Genomic DNA, 19,582 nt, shown 5'->3' with positions numbered 1-19,582 from the left:
AGGTCAATCTAACTGCTTTCTGCTGTGGTTTTGCTCTCATCCCTGTTTCCAGGATGGCCCCTCCTTTGAGTTTTCTCACAAACTAGTTCAATCTTTTACCACATCAAGAATGGCTTGCATGTGGTCAGCTGGAAGGCAGAAGGGCCACATAGTCTTGAGCAGAACTACAAACAGAAGAGATGGATACAGGTGCCTGAAGACTTAAGCTTCTGTACATGTCTGTGTCACTCAGTGTAGCCCTTTGGTTTCATCAGATATTATTAAAATGGCATGTCTTTGTTTCCCTGTCTTCCAGGTTTCACAGCTGCTCTATACAATGTATGAGTTATGGAAGGCACTGAGGAGGGGAGACAGATACAGAGGAAAGGAGAGTAGTATGAAAAACAGTAAATACTGCTAAAATGACGATCTATGTGAGAGATCTGTCATGGAGTTTCATTGAAAGACTGGGTGTAAGAATGGAGGATGAGTTGGAAGGAAAGTTGCAGGTTTAAACGTAATAGTGTTAAAAAAAAGTCTTTAAAAGTGGCCAGAAAAATGATCAGCAACATGAATATTTGAAGGATGATCAAACTTCTACAAAAGGGTAGTCGAGCTTCTACAAAAATGAAAGTTATGATACATTGACCTGAAGGGAAAGCAAATGGGAAATTGGGAGAAAATAACCATTTCAAAGAAAACATACATCTGAAAATGATTCTTGATGGACAACTAGGGGAGTTATTGTGTAAAAGTGAGTCAGAAGTTCTATTTATTTGGAACCCATGAACCCATGAAAGGACAAAGAATGTAAATGTGTTGGGACTGTGTCTTGTGTGCAGAAATTCATGTTCCTATCCTTCTGTATCTGGAAACAGCTTGGGAGTTCACCTTGCTCCTACTGGCAGCTCCTTTAATCTAACAGAGAGTAAAGTGTTAGTGCTGATGGTTATTACAGCCATCTTCTCAAAACTAGCTTAACTAACCTGCGCGTTAGTCAGCACTCTGGTACAATTCTGCTGAATCCAGAAGCAGATGGAATTGTTTTGTGATGAGCTCAATTAAAATAACAGAGCTGAAGAAATTTGGAATATTTCCAAAGTAGCCTTCTTAGACACATTTACATTAGCATGGTCCATATGTCGTATATATTTAAGCAGCCATGCAAATATGGAAGAAAGAAAATTAGATGGTTACAACCCTGGTCTTCCTTTATGTGCTGTGCTATGTGATTTTGAAATCCAGGGCTTCCCTCTCTCTGGTAGGCGTATCTTTGCAGCTGTGAGGTTTGGGATATACAGCAGTCTTCTGATGCTCACTGCTGCAAACTGCTGCCTGAAGGGAGGAAAAGCATAAATGGTAAAAGAAAGTTATTGCAACAAAGATAGAGCATTACATTTTTCATCAGGGTACTATAAGATACAATAAAGTTGTCCGGAGTGTAAATGGTCTGCAACAGACCTGGAGGAAGAGTGGATCAAAACAGTCATTTTTATGCAAAGGAAGCACAGAACCTCAGCAAAACCAGAGGCCAATCCTTGCCCTTTTAATTGCAAAAGTTCACGCAAATGCAGCTAGTTATGCTTAGGAAGTAATTTAAGAAGAAATAAACTGAAAACCCAGCCAACTACTGGGTTGCTTGAGTCACATAAATGTTTACAAGTGCAAAAAGCAGCCTTCTTTTTATGCAAGCACAAACCTAAAATGACAAAGATCTACATGATCTAAAGGACAGTTCTGTTTTTTTTTTTATCCTATCTGGTTATGGTTATGATTTCCATTGCTCTGAATAATCTTGTATAAAATTGTAGATTGATGCTCACTTCCAGGAGGTCAGTTGAAATTTGGAGAAAGAAACAAAACCAAAAAAAAAACCATGCAGATGTGGATATATCAGCATTACACATTTAAGTCTGATTTTTTTAAATTAATTATTATTTTACTCTGGATTTTTTTTATTTCTATTTTAGAAACCAAGGAGTGTTTATTTTTAAACTGCTATAAAAATATTTCAGTTCTAAAATAGGCAGAGTAAAACAAGACTGACTGGGAATACTTCGTTAATGCAATTGAGCATTCTTATTTTTATGCTGTTCTACGGGCTGTTCCACAACTGCTGTAAAGGAGCTTGTGTATGCCCGATAATCTGTGTTAATATTAGCCATAGAAATCTACTTCACTTGAAAGGTTCCTTTGCAAAATGTTAATCCCATGAGTATTAGTTCTTCCTGTGAAAGAAGAAATCCTTGGAACTATTTTGAAGGCGTAGTTACATACAGCAAATGTTGAAATACCATCTGTTCTGGATGTGATAATCCAGTCTGAAAATTCACCTATGTTTTCTAAAAGGCCAAAGCAGGAAGCAGGTGATATAGAGAGAATATACTAGAGGACATGGCTGGAACTAAGCGATCTGCAGTGTCCGTTCCAACCTAAACCATTCTGTGAGAGTGAGGCGTGGATTTAGCAGTGTCTTATGCAGATAAGGAAATGCTGTCCTTTTAGATACAAAGTCTGTCTGCAATGTAAGTGTTTCTCTTCCGATGGGGACTGTATTTTTCTTTCTTGCATTTAGCATTATTGCTTCTGTGGGCCGCTAATTTTTTGATATCCATCAAGAAATGGTCTTTTTTGAAAAGGAGTTTATTACAAGGAATTTATTTTCCTCTGAAATCTAATTAATCTTCTAAACAGCTGAACTGCTTTTTGTAAAAGGCTCAGCTTTTAGACTGTATTGTACTCTCTTGAGGTCAAGGAAATTAACAGGCCAGTGACAATTGATTCCACTTAAGTTTCCATTCCCCTCTGTGAGTGAATTGTTGGATAAAATTAGCTTTTGAGAATCTTATCAGTGTTTCCATTTTATCTTAGTAAAATTTGAAGACTGTTGAGAATGTTTAACAAAACAAATTAAAAACTACAGTTTTACATTATAGTAACTTCTTGGATTTGTTGAGTGAAACAAAAGTGTGTGAGGAAACTGAGGAGTCAATTCTCATCAAAATGTTTCTCTGAATATAAAGTGGAGTATTTGCAGGTTGCATCCTAGCCTGTGAAAATCTATCCTAATTGCTTTTTCTTTTTTTTCTTTTTTTCTTTTTTCCAAAGGATAGCACGTGTGGTGTGTTGGTTGGTTTTTTTGTTTTGTTTTGTTTTGTTTTGTTTTTTTTTTTTTTTTTGTTTTTCAAAGTTTTTGGGTGTTATTGATGCTGGACTTCCTACTTATGGCCTTTTTTGAGTGTCTCATTTTTTTGAAGTCTTAAAATTAAGGTCTAAATGGAGATTGGTTAGGTAGTCTATTTCATCTCCTGAGGGACATTTATACATAGTTTTACAGGATGGGATTTTATATTTATTCAAACTAACTCTGTATGAACAAATTGTACAATTATACTGTCTGCAGTTTGGACAGACCCAGCATTGAGTATTACTCAAACAATATCCATTTATAAATCCTGTATCATGAAGAGTTAAAGCTGCTTTTGTTTAGGTAAGGCTAAATATAGGGATATCATACAGCCAGCTCTGGGAACTACACTGTAATTACTGATTCTGAGATATCTGATATATTGTGGAAGAATTTGATGCTTCCTAGCCCTTACCTGGTCCAAATCCCCATTTTCTTTTGCGTCCTACCTGTGCAGCATGGTGTCTGTGGAACTCGCCTTTCAGCCTGTTCTGGGGTTTCCATTCACTCCTGAAATTGCATAGCTAGTGTATTGCATGAAATTGGATGGAAATTGGATTTGATCTTGAGCTCTGGGGAAATTTGTGACAATAGTGCACCCTTCTCGCAGGTCTGTCCTTTGTAAACTTCAGGGAGCTCAGATGGTGCTGGGTGGTGGGGATGCACTTTGGAGACAACAGCTTATTTATTGAAACCCATACTGAAAAACTATCCTGAAATCACTATATGGTATCAACAGAGTACACTGTAATTCAAACAAAGCAAAATCAACAGCAACAACCAAAAAAATTATTAGAAAATAAGCACTGATTTGGCTTTTTTACTTTTTTTCCCCACTATGAATGCTGCTGCTGTTTTCATTTTATCCATTATAATAGTAAGCCTTTGGCAAAAGAAGCAAAACCAACATAGTTCTCCACCCAGTATATTGTATGTTCTTGTATTCTACAGGCAGGAGAAAGGAAGCAGTCTTCTTGTTTGTATGTGATAGTGAAGGCTGTGTGGGGCTAGTGTTTAAAACTGCAGTGTTATAGTCAGTGGAATATGACAGTGTTAAAACATACATAGACAGTAATGTTATTAAGTAAGTGGATGTTTTTAAATGACGTGTAGGTAGGCTTGGCACACTGAGAAAGCTGCCTCTGTAACCCTCTGAACTCTAAAAAGCATGAATAATTTTCCATTCTTTTCCATAAAACCTATTATAGATGAGGCGTTCTGTTCATCTAATTGTGCTGTTTGACTCATTGAAAGAAAGCAATGTAAATGAAATCTGAATTACAGCTGTGATGTGTTCTAATGAATAATGTCTGCTTAGTAAGACACTGAGTCAAGGACCGAGTTCTCTGTGGAAGGAAAATATGTGCAAATTTCACTGGAAAAGCTGACAGGCATACATCTGTGTGTTCTGCTTCACATGCTGAATGCTAGAAATAATGCAAATTGTTGACTTGGCTAGGAGCACTGAAAACACAGTTTGAGAATCTTGCCATGTTCTGCGTGACTGAGTTTAAGAAACAAATGTAAAGTCTTAAGCATTTTTATTTATTTCTTTATTTAACAAAACTTGTGTTTGGTTTGTCTTGTGTATTTTTGCTATCTGTGCTATTAGCTTCAGTCTGGAATGCCTTAAGCAAAGTTCAGCGAGCAAATCAACACGTATTTTTGTCCAAGACAGATCACTGATTAGCAAAGCAGGATTTAAAAGAGAGTATCCTATTATGGTCTGAATTTTTCATGTATGTGCACGCAGCTTTAAATAAACACGTTAGCTTCCTGAGCACGCAGATTGTTACAGGGTTTGAGGTTTGTGTGATTTATAAGACGGCTGCCCTAAGAGAATGGTCTGTTTTTCAGTTTCACTGCAAAGTGAGCTCTGGGTATGAGCAAAGCTTCAGCATGACAATGGGCTTTCCTCTCTTCATGCGTTCCTCTTGCATAAGCTATTTGAAGAATGTGCAAGGCTTCTTTTATCTTAACACCCAACAATTTCTAAAAAGTCGTTTTTACAAATATGGGTGACTTCAATTTACATTTTGTGTGTGCTTTTGTGTCTGATGCTTGTTTTGAAGCTGAAGGCAGAGTTCAGAAAGTTTTTGTTTACAATGTTTACAGAAATGTAGAAAACCTGTAGCAGACTGATGCACTTAATTTACTAGTGATTTAATTAAGAACGTGAGAGTTGTAGGAAATAAGGATTTGTTCTGAGCAGTTGCACAATACCCAGCCTGCTGCTACTAGGAAGATGATGGAGTGCTTGGGGTACTGAATTCTGCTGTCTGGCAGGACCAGTAGAGGCCAAGAGTTGAACAGATCACCTAGAAACAAGACCAGAAGTTCAAATCTGTGCTGGTAATCCTAGTGCCCTACTTCCTTCGAGCATTATTTGACTGTCCATGGTGATGGCACAGGCTCGTATAAACCTTAAATAGTGCTTACCACCCCAAGGAAAACTTGGATAACCGATAAAAAGAATGAATGCTGCTTCAACCTACCATCTAGGTGGCTTCTTCTTTGACGCTACAATCTCCTATATACCCAGAGCATTGTTCCCATGCATGTCCAGAGCTGCCTTCATCTGGATCATTTGCAGTGTGTTTTTCTACCCAGACTTGATTTTGGTCCAAGAGCTCGACAGCAGAACATTATATGCTCCTTGAGCACGTACCTTGCATTTTATAATGCATTCTTATGAAGCTGAGAACTTTCCAGTTTTAAAAGGTGTGGTAATTTCAAGAGGGTCAAAAGAGTTACCCATCACAGAAGGGGATACAAGTGTATAAGCACGTGTTCTGGCCCACAGACTGCAGAGGACTACTTTCATTTATTTATTTATTTTTTTTAATTTAAAGCTGTAAGGAAATGTCCTCGTAGAATTGTTGGGTAAGTCACTATGTATGTGATTTCCATTCCTTGATCATCCTGCAAGGACTAGTGTTTTCATTTCCACAGGGAAAAATTTGCACCATTGGTTGCCATTGGTCTTTCCTGTGCTTCATAACCCATCCTCTTTTTCCTACTTGTAAGCTAAGCCTGAGTGCTTTCTATATAGCAATCATATGGCTGTAAATAATATATTTTTCTTTCTGGTTGATGAAAAATAACTTCTCTGAATAATGCATTCCTATTTGTACAAGTAGGAAGACATCGTTTTAGCAGGGACACTAATTGTCTTGTCTTTAAAATATTTGGTTTTTTTTCTTTAGTGTTCTCCCCATGTTAGATCAGAAAGGGTAATGCTAGATATTTGTTACTTGACTGAGTTTAGGTTTTAGGAAACTTGTTAGGTTAAAAAGAAATATTGATGTAGTCCATATATATATATATATGAGCAGCCAAACTTTTTAGTAAATTATACTGCTGTCTAAACTTAGTTATCATACTTAATTAGCTGCAGTTCTCAAGCACTTAGGTATTGGATTTTTTTTCATGCTGCATTTTTATTCCACTTTTGACCTCAGTGGTGTCATTGGACTCTAATGAAATCCAATGAAGTCCCTTCTGAATGACTGTAGAAAAGTTTAAATACTTTAAAAACTGTATTCAAAGTGCCTCTGACTTAATTTCCCACTACAAGAACAATGTCACTGAGTTATTCTTTCCCAACAGTAAGAAAAGTGTCTGCTGAGATCTTTTGTAGCTTTTATGTCGTTTGATCTGAGTTTCAGAATGAAATTACTTCACCCCAAGCAGCACATGTTCTATTTCTGCTTTCTTGATGTGTTTCCCTAATTATTATTATTTTTTTTTAACTGAGGTCTGTGTTAAGTAAATCAAGTCTTGATGCCAAGTACTTTAACCTGGAAAAGATCTGTTCAGGGGCATGAAATAAAATTTGTGTATTTCTTCCTGGCACGAGTAATATTTTATATGCAGAACACCCTGAATAGATACATTCTTGAAAGGAAGACTGCTGTAAGAATATGTTACAAAGAGGCTATGTGGGAGGGCCAAGATTGTAGAATGTGAGATTCAAACTTTTAGTAAACCAGAATAATTTCCCTTTCATTTGCAGTCCTGTGAATGGTTTTTGATTCGGGTCTTTTCAGTAAATCAGCCTTACTTAGGTAGTCAAATATGACTGAAACCAGCAGGACATAAGGTTCTCAACAATCAGACCTTACATCCATTGAAATCCAATCTTAAAAAAACGTTTCTCTTAAGGTTTTGTATTAGTCTGCATTCAGTGACCCTCTTCTGGCTTACATCAGAAGTAAAAATAGAGGGGAAACAGGCTGAGGCAACAGGTGCAGTTTTGATACGTTGCCAGATGACAAATAGTTCTGTCAAAATTGGTTTTCTGGGGTGGTTGTGTACTTTTACGTAAGCAGGAAAGGAGAGAGATGAGGACACTGATTTCAGCTCTCGCAGAGCCTTCTCAGCACTACTTCAGTGTGCATCAAGCTGTTCTGCTTTAAGTGAGGTGATATCCAAAGCCCAGTTTTCATCTTCATGTGGACAGTTGTGTAGTAAACTGAAAGTCACGGCTCTGCTCCCTTCCACCGTGAGCTGAATCACAGCGCCCAACATTCTCAAATCTGTATGAAAAGAAACTGCAGTACAAAACTAGGTGTGAATCCTCCCTCTATGTGTAATTTCTCATTCACTGGAACTTTATTGCCGTTTGTTGCTATTAAAAGAGACTGGTGCAGAGGTATAGGAAAGTGCTTACATCAGCCAAGTATAATCATCAGTTCTGTGCTCTGTTTTTTTCAACCTTTACAATTGTAATGATGGGAGAACTACAGACACATCTGGCCCAGTCGCCTAAATGCAAAAAACACACTTACAGCAGAGTTCTAGTTTGGCAAGCTGAGTCACTATAATTTTTAAGCCAAAGGGAGAGATGGCAAGAGCAGCACTTTCAGGAGAGCAACCACCTAGGCCTATGCCAGGAGAGCACTGCCAGAGTAGGCATTGACAACTTCAGCAGCCTTTGGCAGTAGTGTTAAAAGAGCGTGAACCTTATTCAGAGTCTTGAATACAGATTGCTCTGGAAATGCTCCAGAGCAAGATGTTGTGTAAATTGATGGCTTTATCTCCAAGAGCTGAACTTCAGCTGAGATATGGTAGCCCTTCCAGCTCCAAAGTGTTCAATGCAACACAGTACTTGAGAGACTGTGAAGAGTTGGTCAGCATATCTATAACCCCATGAATGTTGAAGGTGTTACAGCTTTGGGGTAATTAACAGTTTGACCCCAGTATTTATTCAAGAAATGTGCAAGGATCTGTGCTGTAGAAGACACGCTCAGTACCAGCTTCTTGTTATCTCTTTTTTTTTCCTCTATCTCTAAAAGTCTGTGAAGCATTAGTGGGAAAGTATTAATTTTATAGCTTATTAATGTCTTAATTAAAATTATCAGTATCACAATGACAAATCAGAAACTCTGCTGTGATATTCCACTGGAGTGGAAATGAATAGCTCAAAGAAAATAGTTTTAGAACATCCCACTGAAAGTGTAAGTTAGGATCAAATGCAAAAAGCTCTAGAATGTAAAATGGGTCAAATCTTCAACGTCGAGCAATTCTATTCTCTTTTCTCCCATCAGGACATTCTACAAGTAATAGAAGTAAGCATGTCAGAAGAATGGCTTTCAATGGGTCGTCTATTTTTGGTTGCAGGTTTTTCTAACATAATTGAAACAGGGATTCTTGATGAATTATTTTATTTGTGACATTATTTTCCAAAGTCAAGAACATCATTATGAATTCTTGTTTTAAAATATTTTCTTTTAATACTACTTGCAATCACGTCATAGCATGAATCTTTTTTTTTATACTGTATTTAAGTTCATAATTATACAAGGGCTGCTCCAAAAGTGATGCCACCTACTTTATTGCATTGGCCCATGACAGCAGAGGCAGATAATGGTGGAGTGGCAGCTGAGGTTAGACCTTCCTGACAGTATTCAATTACATTTTGCTATGTGAACAGATGGCATCAGAGGGGCAGTGCAACAAAATGATACCTGACACGATGCAAAGGTGTGTCATTGAGTTCATTCATGTGGAAAAAATGATGCCCACTGACATTCATGGGTGCTTGCTGAATGTTTATGGAGACTGAACAGTGGCTGTTAGCATAGTGAGTGTTGGGTGATGTGTTTCATTAGTGGCAACAGGGAGGTGAAAAGCAAGCCACGGCCATGCAGATTGTTATGGGTGCAGCATGCAGGCTCGTGTTCATCGTTGCTGAAAAGGCACATCTAATATTAGTGGCTTTGTTGAAGAAGAGTGTCGTGTAGCTGGTAATTTGCTCTATTAAATAATGTTATTGTATTCTTTGTATCAATTGTAATTTCCATGGAAATAAATGAGGCTTTACTTGCAGAGAGACCTGTATAATTTAAGAGTGCGCCAAATTTCTGTAAATGCCATCAAAAAAACTGGACTTCTATAACTATCTTTCCAAGTAGCACATTCTGATTTACTGCTTTGCTAGAAACACAGGAAGGAACAGTATGACTAGAATTTCTTTCAGGGCTGTGTTTTAACAGACATTGCAAAGGCCAGGTACAGAAACAGTTCATCTAATGTTCATCATCCCTGCCACTTTTTATTTTTTGTTTTAAACTTGAATTTAATTATTTCTGTATATATATATGTCTTCTGTTACAAAAAGCAAGGTGGAGGTTCAAGTGTGCTTAGAGTAAGGTCTAAGTCTTGCTTTGCACTGGAACTTTCAAAGTCTTCTTCCTTCTGGCATTTTCCACCCCAAACTTTCAGCAGTCATTTGAAGAGATGAATGAGAGAGGAAAATTTCTGGGGGCTGAGCAGCAAAGTTTAATATCCAAAACTAAAAAGTCTCCCTGATGAATAGTGCAAACCAGACAACCCACCAGACATGAACCTTGGCCCATAACCTGCAGATAAATCTTTTTGCATGGACAATTACCTACACAGTCAAATGATGTCAGTGGAAACCAGTGCAGAGGTAAGGATTTGTAGGCAGAAGCTTGGCTCTGCTCAGGTTAGGGAAGCTACTCAGGTATTTCATTTCTTTGTAAAGTGAGACTGATGTTAGATGCTTCCTTCCATTGCATGTTTTTTCAGTACACCATTATTCAGTTCAAGCTACTTAGAATTCCTGGCTGTCAGGCTGAACTGGGTATTGCACTCATCCATCATCACTGGGAAGCAAGTTGAGTATTGTAGAGAAGGGCATAAGCGGAAATAAGATTTTTCTTCCAGTTATGATCTCCTTGTGCTGTACAACAAGGTTTTATTGAATCTCGTATGGTTTTTTGGTCATGCCCAAGGAAAGATATGAAGCAAGAAAAAGGTAAACAGGATTTATAGCAGAGTTTCATGGAAGAGTTGGCTATTATGTAACTAATTCAAAATAATGTCACTGTAATTTTGTGCTTTCATGAGAAAATTCTTTGTGACTAAAATTCTACTGCAATTTATAAATGCCAACGTTATTTTCTATGGATACTGTTTTATAGTCCTCTCATCACTTAAGAAATACAGAAGAAATGTGTTTTATTAACTTACTCCAGAATGTTTTTATTCCTAATTTAGATATGTACTTTATAAATATTTTTAGGTCTACTTCCTCCTATTGTCTCTTCTTGCTTTCTCCTGTTTTTGCATACTGGCCAAAACATAACAGATGTCCCACTAATTACTAATGCAGAAGACTGAATTGCCACTTGGAAGTCTTCAGAGGACAGAAGAGAAGTCTTCTAAATAATTCAGATTTCCTTGTCTCTTTTTCTTTATTCTTGTTCACTTTAGTTCTCTGTGCTCCTTAAAATTACCTTCTTCTCACTATGTTCATAGTGCTCTTGTGAAAGTGTTTTCTCCCAGCAATCAAAACTAGTTTAGACTAGCTTTTGAAGGACTGAACCCAGAAGGTATCAAGTGCCCGAACTTTCTTCTAAAATGTATGATGCATTTGTCAGGTTCAGACCTTCTTTACTAAGTTCAGAAATTAATTGTCTTAATACCCTTCATCCTAAAAGGGTCTGCACCAAAGTCTACCTGAGAAAACTGACACAATTAATACTGAGTATAAATAAACTTTTGTTTGAAAGTGAATTGTTTTTATTTAAAAATGTCCTTCTTCTGTCCTGTAAAGTTCTGGGTTTATGCAGTTAGACAGGAAACATGCAAGCTTAAATCTTCACATACTTAAAAGAATATGTATCTATGCATAGATATATGTACTTCTTATTTTCCACAATCGAAAAGGCAAAATTCTCACTGAATCCAAACTGAAAAGCAAAGTTTCTGGTTTGACTTTCAGGTGGGCAGAAAAGAGAAACAAGTCAAATTGTTAACCACCTGGAAGTTTTTCTCAAGTCTCTCTATCGCTAGATAAATCACTTCTTTTTATAACTACAACTTAATTTTATTTTGTCTTGCTTCTTATCATCTCTTGTTTCCAGGAACAGGTTACAGCCATCATTTATCTCATTTTGATTGTAATGTATTTAGGTGTACCTTTCAGCTTGAAAGGATATTTATGTAAAACAATTAATTGTCCTAATTTCGGTTGGTTACATTGTATATATATTTAGCTGATGGTTTCAATATATGAAGTAATACCATGTTTTCATGTAGAGAACGTGGCTTGGAACAAACATAGGCTAGGCACAAAGCACATGACTGAAAAGGAGTTCTGTTGTCTATGCCTGTTGTCCTGCATGACTTTTTTAGGTTAACATAGGTCTGCTGTTTTAAGCCATTTGGTTCTTCCATTAGCAAATCTCTCAGGTAAAATAATTCAGTTAATATCTGACATAGATGTCCGTAAGAATTACAGCATGGTAGCTTATATGTATGCTTTAAGTTAATACAGTGAAAGCACTTGGAAAGGCAATGCAAGAATCTTATGGTAGAACAGTGAAGGCTGATGATACTTTTTAGTGTAAATGATATTTTTGTGTTGATTAGTTTTAGCTGTTAACTGCATTACATGAAAGTCATTCAAGGAGAATCAATGTAGGGAATAGTAGGCCAGTATCTCTGTGGAGCATGTTGGAAAGGCTAGAGCTTCTTAGCTCTGTATGAAGAAGGCTATAATGGGCTCTCAGCTTCTCCAATAGTTATTTCATGACTTGGTTCACTTTAAAAAATGCAAACTGCTCTGATTTTGACTAATTCTTTTCTCTGGCACAGCTGAACTACTTTATAGGGTACAAATCTTCCTGTGTTTCAGCAGACATCGCTATCAATACACCCAAGCTCTGCTCCTAGTGAACCAGAGTGCATGGAAGGCAGCCGTGCAGCTGATGTAGGTAGATTTGAAAGAGGAATTAGAGAGCAGAGAGTCCTTGAGAATGGATGGTTCTCAGATGAGGCTATAGATGTTATATTTGACAGACCTTTTCATTTATTCCTTCTGGTCTCTGCTAATGGTGTCCCAGTCCTCACAAAACGTGCTTCCAAAAATGTTTTTACTAAGTGGAGAGGAAAAACGTTTTACTTGCTGCATGCAAGCTTTTTATTATAGATGTGTGTGTTTGACATTCAGAAATCCATAAAGTTTGTTTTCTTCTTTGCCTCACATTCTGATTCTCTTTCAGGTATTACTAGAGTGGGACACTGAGTAAATCATGAAGAGGCTTTGCTCTCACTGTGTGCTGTGCATTCATGTGTGTAACAAGAGCACACACAAGGACAATCATGGTAACTATAATATTGTAAGTACACAGTAAGTATAATATATAATAAAATTCTGAATATCCTTGTGTTTTGCTGCTTAATATCTTGGTTATGCATAGCAAACAATGTTTTCATGAACTTCAGGGGATGGCTTTCTTTATCATTTGTGTTGTAGTTCAGCTCTGTTGCTTGTTAAGCACTGTCAGCGCAAGAAGAGTATTCCTCTAGGTTACAATGCTTCCTGCACGTTACTGATATAACTCATGAAATATTTAATTAAAATATATAATTATGCCAGATTGCACAGAAAACTGTTTTTTAAAACTGACTCATTTGTGTATTTCTTTTTATTACAAGCATCAGAAATCCTTCCCATCCTCAACTTAACTGTTTTAGGCTTAACTTTTTAAGTGCCTCTTACCCACTGAGAAAGTGTCTCTAGAGAAAGCAGGAGTTAATGCCACTACCATAGCTTGTAACAATAAACTCTGCATTCTCATGTGAGAGTATTTTGTAACCCATCAGAATCCCACAGCGTCTCTTCCTCATCTCTCAGCCTTAAATTTCCTATCACATTTTTCAGTTTTGAGAACAGTAAGTATAGTTTGCTGTTGTGTTTACTGGGGTTAATCTCAGTATAAGAAAAGAAATAAATGAGAAGGAGCACTGGTACAAGTAAGTAACTTGTTAAAAGTTTTAAGATACTTTAGCTAATTCAAGGAAGATTATCTCAGGATTATGTTTTGCAAAGATAGGAATTGTAACATATATGAGGTAGCTTTTAGGTCACTTTTAAGAGAGTACTCTACTTAGCAGTTTATCTTCCTCTCCTCTTCATAGTTTATCAAAATGCATAAACCATGATACGATGTTTATGTATTTTGATGTGTTTTCTTTTTAGAAAATTATTGTTTGTCTTTTGGTAGCTTCCGATGAGTGTCATATGATTCATCCCTGTTAACTCCAACAACCATAATCAAAACAGCTGATTTCTCTAAGAGAAAATATTCTGGATGTTCCAGTGATTACTGTCCGTGAGACCAAACTGTTCACTCCGGGTCTTGTAGAGGTTTTGAGTGTTTACATAACATACAGTTCTTGAACAGTGGTTTAATCTTAGTCATTTATGCAATCTTGCATTATGATTCTCAAAATCATTTAAAAATATAGGTCACAGAGCACCACAGAAATGATTCTGAAATGAAAAAGTTGCAGTATAATATACAGGAAATATTCTGGTGTTTGTTTTCTCTGTCCATTTCTGACCCAGCCTCAACATTGCTTTCCGCTCACTTTGAAAACTCTGTGGTTCTCACTCCTGGCAGGATCATCCATGTTCTTTTTACCCAACTGTGAACAGACAACAAGCTGAACTCTATGGGGATGAAAAAAAAAAAAAAAAAGAAAGAAAACTTTGTTTTCCTTTTTAAGTTCCTTTTGCTGAATCACAGAGCAGTGCCGTACTTTTGTCTCCCTACACGTTGTTTAGAGACCCTAAGAGGCAAACGGCTGAAGGAACATTTTGCAGAGATAAATAAAAAATGACTGTGCAACCTTTAAACTGCTTTGGGTATCCAATGAAACTTTCAGATCGCCTTATCAAACGACACAGATGATTATTTCTTCATGCAGTGTAGTTCAAACTGTCAAGGCCATGGGCCTTGCCATGGCATCTACTGAATGCTGGTTGTACAGGTTCACACGCCTCCTGGAAGATTCACAGAGGGGAGATTAAAAAAAAAAATTAAAAAATAACATTTGGAAGCTATTAAACACAAAACATCACTTGTGGCTTAGGAAATCCCTTAGCTGTTAATCACTCGATACATTCTTATTGCCAAAGGGTATCAGTTTATAATTACCCCATTTTTGCTAGCATGTTCTTGTTCCTCCTGAGGGATCTGCTGTTGGTCACTGCTCAGAGCAGCACATGGGGCTGAAGGTGACATTTGTCTGATCCAGTAAAGGAAAATGTTCGTGTGCTAAGCAGTGTATGTGGGATTTGGAGAAAAATCCATAATATACCACATTTCATCATTTAAGGGACAGTGTTAAGTGAAATTTAATGTTTCTGACCTTGTAACACATTGAGTGAGGTAAAGAACGTGTAGCATGGGGTAGTTAATTCGTTGCTAAATCACAGCTCACCAGTAAAGCCCCAGAAGCGTCTCTTAACATGAGATGGATGTTTGGCAATAGATAATTAGGAAGTCATTTTACCCTAGAAGAGTGACAGGTGTTTTTAATTGGTGACCTAGATTTTCTGTTGTGTTTGCTTCTTTACAAAATAAGGCCAGACTAAGAATACTTGTCTATGTTAGTCATATGTGGCTAGAAATATATATGAATTGAATGACTTATCTTGTAAATCCTAGGTATTTGGCATTTATGTTTCATTTACATATAGAAACGTGAATATATTCCTTGGGAAATCCCCAGACTCAATGGAACTGTTAAAAAATAATGTAAAACAGAGGTTATAAGAAAAAACATTCAAGATTTTGAATGTGTGTCTGAAGCATAGCAATAGAACTCTTATTATTGAGATCTTTAAATTAAAGTCTTATTACGGCAGATTGTTTCACTGAATACTCTGAGGGAAATGTGGGGAAATGAAGGAAATGAGTTATATACTGTAGAGCATACAAAAGCAGTAACCAGATATCTGTGACTGCAGAAACAGGGCATACACTAAGTCGACAGGTTTCATAAAGCTTTGTGTATATCACAGTTACCAGTGACATAGCCACGACCAGGGTATTTAAAAGATTGTTCCTGATGCTTAGGTGTAAATAACACACCATGCTCTTCTTCACAGTTCTGTTTCCCTACCAATTGATGATCACGTTTTTGCTTTCTATCTGATCTGCCTGAGGAGTTGACACTAGATCATCTGTTTTTGTACATTATTTCACATCTACATTTTAAAAATAGAATTCATTTCTATTTTGAGACTGACAGTGGCCTTAGAACTAGCTGTTTACATAAAGTTGTGACAACAGCTATTTTTTAAGGGCAAGTGTTTTCTATAATGTATTATTCTGCTCTGTTTCTATATTCTCTTCTTCCACTGTCAGGCTGTCATTTCACCATTACCTCTGGTTTAAAATTGCTTTAATCTGCTCCCAAACCAAACTTAATATACTGCTACTTGGAGTCAGTATCAGAAGTCAGTCAAGGGATCTCCTCTTGTATTCTGTTGTTTTCTGTTTAATGCTCTACTAAATTGCCCTCGGATTAGTTCATGACTTTTTACTTCATTAAGGGTCTTTGGAATTTTAAGTAACAGTGTAATAATGTTTGTTTTCTTTTTTTCATTTATTTAGTTTAATTCTTGATTCTTTACTTCTCTTTAAGTGTGCTCCTGTATGTATTTTATAAACAGCTCTTACTAAGATTACTGATCATAAATGTTTACTGAAATTATCGCTGACATTAAACATACATTTACCAAAATCATAGACTCATAGAATGGCCTGGGTTGAAAAGGACCATAATGATCATTTAGATTCTGTTGGAAATATCCACATAGTTTATCAGGACGGTATCTCTGATAAAGCAGATTTTATTCACAATTGCAATTGGAGGGCCTCCTGCAAGCAGGAGAGCACGCAGAAAACAGCTTACATCTTTTATGCTCTATTACTCTGCTTATCTCTTTCTCCCCTGATTCCTCATTGGCTGAGTATTTGAGGTTCACAATCTTCCTGATGCTCAACTAAATATACGGATACTGGATAAACATAAATTTTTGCTGGATAAGCATATATCATTAATTAGTTAACTTCTCACATTTGCTCATTCAACACTCGGTCATTGTTTCTGGACGTCTACTTGTCCTTGCATAGAGATAAGCTTAGAAGGAGGATAGAGGAGAGTATCTTGGTGCCTGCCTGTTGCATCCTAACCTACCCATAGAGCGAGGCAATCGAGCCTTGTGTAGAGGCCCTGACTTCTTTGGTGTTTGTTAAGTCTTTTTGCTGAGGTCTCTTATGCAAACAGAATAACTCTACAATATGCTTTCTAGTCCATATTGCTATACCTGTACTATTTGGACCGTTTAAAAGCTATTGCAGTTTTGCAAGCAAGAATTAATCACGTAATTCAGCAACTATATTTCTAAAATATGCTACTAGCATATATGGTATTTCTACTTTTTCACATCAACCATTTCTAAGGACAAGTTGGAAAATACAATCACATTGTGCTCTGCTTCTTCAGATCAGTTCCCCCTTTTGAATATCTAATGCAGAAACAACATTCCATTCCTACATTTCCACCCCCCTGCTATGTGCAGGGTCACCAACCACTAGACCAGTCTGCCCAGAGCCACATCCAGCCTGGCTTTGAATGCTTTATTCCTTGGATTTCCTTATATTTCTTGAGAAGAAAGAAACACCAATTTGAGGAGCAATACAGTCTACCAAAGCAAAGTACTGTGTTTTGTTTTGTTTTGGTTTTTTGTTTTTTGTTGTTTTTTTTTTTGCTTCTATTACACAGAACTTCACAAAAAGTTCAGTGTGAAATCTAATGCTACCCACATTATCAGGCAATATATTTTCCCTTACGTAGCGTCTCACATCCCTAAAGAAAACGTGGGCTAAAAATTGCAATCCTGCAAGTCTGCATCATGTTGTGTTAAATTCATCAAGGGCAGCTTTAATTTAATTGTTCGTGTTTGTAGGATGTGTTGGTAACATAATCCTATTACTTTGAGACTTTCTGAATCATCATCTTTTAGAAATCTTTTAAGAAATGTTTTAAGATGCTCAAATGTACTTAAGCAGGCAGCGAATCTTCAGGGAAACGTGGCACAGTTTGACTGAATTCTAGCATAGTCAGCTAAAAAGTATTGTTTAGGGCACTGGAAAACTGATCTGTAAACTGTACACTGTAAAACTGTTTTTTGTTTTCTGCTCGGTCTTCGCTTTCACCCAAGTGCAGTATTTCCTCTTTGCACTGAGTTACCTGTCAGACAAGCCAATTTTAATTGTTGAGCAGCTTCTGTATTCACATGGTGGTGATTAGGACTACTCAGACATTATGGAGAAAAGATTTTTATCTCAAAGAAAGATTCCTGCATCAGTTCTTTGGTGTGAACAGTAAGCATTGACCAATTTCCCTGTCTTCAAGTAGGCACATTTTTTTCCAAACAATAGTGGATATACAACATCTATCATGTAATAGGACCAGAAAATAATTAAGTAGGTGGATCCCAAACTGGGCCGTGAATACATCACCAGTAGCATCCAGAGTGGAGACATGGGTCAGAGCCACAGAGTAGTTCAAGAACAGCAGTAAAATGGTTAAGCTGCTAAATGCAAATCATTTTATTTGATTTCACACTCCAAATTATAAGAAGTCCACGAATCATTGTAAGGTCTTCTGACTTTTTATTTTGCATTTTCTTGGTATCTTACAACGAAGATGCACGGAGATAAATATGTTAATAGAATTGGTCATTAGTAAAAGATTGTTTTGACTGGTCTTCACTTATCACCGCAACAGTATCCTAAAAGTATGCATTTCTAACAGAAGTAGGAAAGGATAGTATTGTGTTTATATCCATTACAAAGTGAACCGTTACAAAATGTGACACAAAATTTAGAACTGAAAAAATTGCTGTTCTGTAAACTGTTGTTCAATCCCTGGCATACAGGAAGGAAATAGGAACTTTGCTAAGGGCTGTAGTGACAGTGGCTCTCCGGCCTGGTATGCCTGTCGAAATTGCTTACTGCTCTGAATTCCATCAGATATGGTGTCAGCAGTTCATAATCCTGCATTGAGAATTATTCCTCTTATCAAAATGGGTAATTTTCCAAATAAAGTCATCTTCAGTTGGCATTTTAGTAAAAAGACTAATATGCATCTTGAAGACTGGAAGCGCCAAGGACTTCTTAGGTTATCTTGTTTATCTGTCTGCCTATACATGATCGTGCACTTGTCCTTCTTGGGACAATGGCATTTTAGTTTTACAAAGAGAAGCAGGCATTATCAATTCAGAAAAAAAACCAGCAACCTGTGGACCTTTCGTTTGCAGACTGTATGCATCTTGTTAGCCTTAGCAAGCAAAGGCAGAAAGCTTTTGGATTTTCTTCTTTGAAACCAAGGCCACAAACAATATTTTTTTTCATAAAATTACATTGAAACTAAATAAAATATGTTTGTAGCTATTCTTCAATTGTTCATTTAATCTGTTTGCATCTGGGCTTCCAGAGTTCACTCTCTAAGGAGTAGAACAAGGAAAGGGGTAAAATTAATGATTTTATGATTAACAATTTAAACTGTTGAAAAACATAAAGTTCTCCCTGTTCTTTTCAGTACAGCTTTGCCTTTACTGACTTAATAAAAGCTCTGGTCTTTCAGAAGTTGTAAGGATGTAGTAATGAGACTGCAGGTTGTATCTCACACTAGCTCAAACCTGATTCATTTCTTTTCATGCACAAATTTTGGTGCTTTTTGGATTTTCATAGATTTACAATTGGGTTGTTCTAATAGGTGGAATCTCGATGATATTCTATCATAGAAGCAGTCTTTGGCAAAGATTTTGTCAGTGCAACAAGGTATGTGGTAGTTAGAATTGCTCAGAAGAGGAGTGCTTTAAATGCTCTTATGCAACTGGTAGCTTGCTCTGCTACTCACAATTCTTTTGGAATTAAGGATTCTCAGTAGTCAGACATCCTTTTCTAGTTAGTTGTACTCACGTGGATCCGAGGTTTCAATTACTATGCTCACAAAGCTATAAACTGTGATGTGAAGAAACACAAATGCTCTGATATAACTAACATCTGCATGGAGCTCCAG

The 19,582-nt window shown here is 36.9% G+C and overlaps 1 protein-coding gene across 1 annotated transcript in view; it reads left to right on the top strand.

Moving 5' to 3' along the window:
• The window catches only part of GULP1 (GULP PTB domain containing engulfment adaptor 1), a 277,838-nt gene that overhangs the window by 252,376 nt on the left and 5,880 nt on the right, over nucleotides 1-19,582 (top strand). The window contains exon 15 of the transcript XR_008204949.1: nucleotides 12,700-12,802. The gene's annotated coding sequence lies outside the window, so the exon portion shown is untranslated. The remainder of the gene's footprint in view (nucleotides 1-12,699; nucleotides 12,803-19,582) is intronic.

Source organism: Tympanuchus pallidicinctus, unplaced genomic scaffold (genome assembly GCF_026119805.1).
Source record: "Tympanuchus pallidicinctus isolate F22 unplaced genomic scaffold, pur_lepc_1.0 scaffold15, whole genome shotgun sequence".
In the NCBI taxonomy this organism is placed as follows: domain Eukaryota; kingdom Metazoa; phylum Chordata; class Aves; order Galliformes; family Phasianidae; genus Tympanuchus; species Tympanuchus pallidicinctus.
Note: the sequence above shows the minus strand (reverse complement) of the source record. Positions and strands in the feature narration are given on the sequence as shown.